Genomic DNA, 4,983 nt, shown 5'->3' with positions numbered 1-4,983 from the left:
CCCTGTCAAAAAGGGGGTGGGTCAAAAAGGAGTCAACAGGGAAGACCTGATCGACACAGGATTAAACCTGACGGTGATCTCATCTTACCTTTTCAAAAGACTCCAATTTGAAGCTAAGGGACAAGATCGAACTCTTACACCTCAAACTTATGAACTGAATGTACAGGTGTACAGACAGGATGACATCCAGTTTGAACAGGTTGTTTCCATTCACCTGACATTCGTTCCGATGAGTCTAATACATCCCATGTATGTCCCACCAATGAACACTCATACATTGCTCATCGACAAAGACCTGCTAGAACACTTTGACCCTTTTCTGAACTTCAAACAGCTAAAAGACTTTGCTCAAGTGCGAGAACCTCTTTCTCTCCAGCCACACAGGTTGCTAGAGCCAGACTGTCAGGTCGCAGAGGTCACGGGAACTCCCACAGAGCCAGACGGTCAGGTCACAGAGGTCACGGGAACCCCAGCAGCCAGCCATGAGTACAACGCCCTAACAACAGGCCCAAGTTCAAGCCTCTGTACCTTAGTCAACAAACAGGGTACGGTGGTACCAGCTTACACCAAAGGGGTCGCTGTTCGACTCAACCTGCAAGGTGGTCAAACCTTACACCACACGCTGGGTTTCTTCCAATCCTCACCTGAATGTGTGGAACTCGGACTCACACTTGCAAACAAGCATGTCAAACACCAACACCTGTTCCAGCAATGTGATAACATCACAAAAACACACAATGTGATCGTGTACTGGAAGAAGGAAAAAGGACACTCAAAGTTACCAAGTCTAGACGAGGACTTTAAAGATCACACTGACACCCTTGCCAAAACTGGCACACTAAACAACATTCTGTGGTCACTCCCAACCCACCCACCCACATTCAAGGTTGAAGTGATTACACACAGCACAAGAACTTTACTAGCTAAACTGCCTACCTCAGAATCGCTTACGCAGGCTCCGTTGTCTACACAGACCAACACAGCGGACATGCGGGCTTCTGAAACCTTGATAATGACTTTGTTTTACCACCTCTCAGACCCCTCCATCCACCCTGGCAACCAGTCTACAGTCACTGACAACCAAAGCCCCAGACCACTGCATGATACACAAACCATGCTGCGTGCACAGAACAATATTGTGGGTTGTGCACCGTCTGACATCACAATGCCAGGGCGTGTAATGCCACGGAGCAAAAGGGGGATACTGCCAATATATTTCCATGACGCAGCATGTGCTGCACCACGCAGCACCAGAGCCACTGACACAACACTGAGGCAAGCGTCATGCCAGCAGCAAGATGTGGCAAAACATGGGCGAGGGCGAGCTAAACCCAGTCGCCGCCCACGAAGCAAAGAGACTGTCCTGTCCAACCAAAGACAGGCCTTGTTTGTTTCTTTCTCCCCTTTCTCTCTCTCTCTCTCCCTATTATCTGTACCAGGATGCTGCTGTGGTTTGCCGTGCTGTGCTGTCAGCCAAAGAGAGGACAGCTGCCACCGAGAAAACCGCTGAGACTCCTGACTACCGATGACAGGGCACACTACCCCAGCACTGTAACCGAATACAGCTGTACAAGGTTCCGATGGAGAGAGGACTCCCTCACTCACACTGAGGCCGATGTCAAACACCTGTTCAGCCAACATGAGAAAGTGACGGTTACACAAATGGAGTTAGGTGGACACCACCACCGCTCCAAACAGTTCCCGGGAGCTTTGCTTAGAGCCGCTGCTGCCGCCAGAATGTTTAACATTGTTATGTCCAGTGTCAATGCAGCGAACCAGACTGTAAACTCCTTGAAACCACTGTTTACTGCCTTCCAGAAGGACTTTACCCAGACTCAGCTGTTAACAGCATTAACAACAGCCATGCTGTGGGAGGTTAGCTCCTCCAAAGACAGCCTAACCACGAGTAAAACCCCACCATACATGATACCCTTAAGCCTTGTGTTAACTGTGCTGTCTTACACCATCACCATGCCAGCTGACCTGCTACGAATGCACCTGGCCAACTCTCTGGATAGCGCCTTCCTACGGCACGTAAACCCCAAACAGAGAGAAGTGAACGTGCTCCTGAACCAACTCATCAGCGAGTCAAACCAAGTCTACAGACCTAAAGACATTGTCAGTGTCAGGATGTGGAAGAGCAACACCCACACCAAAACACACATTCCAAATGTGGTGGCCTACCACGACAGCAACACACAGCTGTACCTGGCCCCAAACATGCACATGTGTACTTTAACCAAAGACATTCATTATCTCTGCCTTAGTAAACCCTTCCTCAGACACAACTCTGAAGGAATCTGCGAGCTGCAACCCTGGGTCAGCGATACGCGCTGCCCTGCCGAAGCCAAGCCTCGTACACAAGTCACAGAAACGCAAGCAGAGATTGTGGGTAACAGATGGCTCGTCAACACTCCTGTGCGCTCAGCTACACTGACCTACGACCAGCATGACACCACCACCCGTGCCAACCTGCTGGACCAAGTACTGAAAGGTACCACCCAACACATTGACATTACTCCTGTCGACACAGCCCTCCAAGCACTGTCTCGACAGCCCATTCTGAACCAGTCATCTGCGGTCCTAGCCTAGACTGCTGCCGACACTGCACGGTGCATCTCCACCGTCATTGGTCCCGCCCTGACTCTTGGCGTGACCTTCATCCTATACAGGATACTCAACGGATGCAAACCTCTACAGCCAAACTCATGACAACTGTGGCTGGAGGTCTCCGATGGAGTCCCCGGAAAGGGACGCAAAGTCAAAGACAACATCGAACCTCATCAAGGGGAATCCTCAGCTTCAGGAACCACCTGTCCATCATGACCCACCTGCTGCATGACCATCACGATTCACCTGTCATCTGCCCATCCGGGATGATTGCCGTCCGATGATGTCCACACAGGGACTTCATCTGACGTAAAGGGGGAGATGTAAACAGATATGCAGGTCAGCGATTCATGGGTTAAATTCTGTTTTTATAAATTCAGACTGTTGGTACTAAATGCCAGCCTGGCTGGACTTAAACTATTTAACGATGCCCATGCGAGCTTCAAAGAAGAAACGAAAACCCCCAACCCAAATTCTTCCAACACTGGAGACAAAGGAACTTTTCGTATAAGTTCCTTACTTTCATTTTATTATTAATATGTATTTTAATTATGTTTATGGATTGCATAAAAATGGTTAATCCTTGTTATGTGAAGAGTATAAGTTGCAAGCTTATACTTTAGGAAATGTCTTTCCTCACTTTAACTTCCTCAAAGAGAGCCATGCTTCTGCAACCCCCACTTTTGCAGGTCGTAAAGTTTACGACCACACAGGACAGGAGAGAAGCCAAGTCACTGGCTTCTTTTGAACAATGCATTCTATGGATGTATTCATTAACTTTCTGTTTTCATGTTTTATAAATGTATTACGTATTCCCTTTTGGTACATTTAGATGTTTCCCAACATCTGCAGTGTTATCATGTGTTAAACAAATCTTTAAATGTGTAATTCGATCTAAAAATTAGATCTTTGGTCATATATATATTATGTCTAGTCTTGTTCTAATCGTCATGCTTTGACAGACCCATTTATCTAGAGCAAAGTAATGAAAAATGTATTTAATCTGGAATAATGAACTTGCTTTAATATTCCTGATGAAATCGGACAGGCCCTAAATCATCAGGGGTTTGTCTCAACCGAGACAAAGGAACTTTCCCTCCGCTTCAGATCGCGGACATTCATTGGATGCTCCCTCGAAAATGGGCGTGAACTATTTCAAGCTATAAGAATTGACCAAACAAGGTCCACCCCTCCTCTTCGTCGCTCTTCTTGCTCTTCTTCCCGTTCTCCGGACACGTCGCTCCGCGCGGCCTCGGGCCGCGCTTGGTTCTCCTCCCCCTCAGCACACGGACTGAGGAGAGGAAAGCCATTTTCATGGCTCCTTTGGAAGCTTTCGTTTCGTTCGTTTTCTTTTCTTTTCTTTACTAAGTTTATTAAACTATTCGCCTCTCCACGCAAGGAAGACGAATTCTGGAACAATGTTTGTTGAACCTTTCAAATACCGCGCGAGGACAGAACAAAGGACCACGTGCTCCACGCTCACGCCAAGCGCAGCGTGCAACGCGCCGTCACATGGCCTCCGTTTCATGGCAGATGGCTGTTTCAACGCGCAAAGCTCACAAGCTCGACGCCGATCTCACGCCACACTCACATGGGACACTTCTGCAAGTATCACTTTCTCTATGGAGATTTAAATGCTGGTTTAAAGTGTTGTTATGATCTGATTTGTTGTTGGCTTCCCAAAAGTTACTGACTATGAATTTTCATACCTGAGCTCCTTATGTGATTCCATTCTACACTTCTCTCTCTCTCTCTCGTTCTCTCTCCTCTCTCTCTCTCTCTCTCTCTCTTTTATTTGGATTCCCGTTATGTCTTAAATGTTTATTGTCTGTATTGTCGTACGCATATTTACTCTGTGTGATTTGTAGTTTTGATGTTATTACTAGTTGAATTATTAAAAACCCATATATAAAATGATTGGCTTTGGACTCCACCCCACTCACATTACGAGTCACTGAAATGTTTTGGTCTTTAGCTACAAGCTCTAAATTTAGAAACTAAATTTATCATAAGGATAGGATAATATTTTCATGGCCAGAGAATACTTTTCCTTGAATTATAAGGCGTGATAACTTTATTGAAAATTGATAGGTCTACAGTGGTGTGCTGGACATACCACGGTTTGATCTGCAGTAATTTACAGTAAGAGATATCACAATAATTGATATGAAGAATGTAATATTGACATATTAATGAGTAAATTACAGTGCCCTGTGATTAGTATTGGTATTGGCAATTGAGCTATTTTTCATAATCAATAAAATTAAATGTAACTGTCATCTGAGATATATATTAATCAAATTCTTGATTAATTATTCAAATTCCCTATATATCATTTGAGTTAATTACTATGTAAAACTCATTGTTGTTACA

The sequence above is a fragment of the Carassius auratus genome, chromosome 23 (assembly GCF_003368295.1).
Source record: "Carassius auratus strain Wakin chromosome 23, ASM336829v1, whole genome shotgun sequence".
Classification (NCBI taxonomy): Eukaryota; Metazoa; Chordata; class Actinopteri; order Cypriniformes; family Cyprinidae; genus Carassius; species Carassius auratus.
This window is presented reverse-complemented; position numbering follows the sequence as displayed.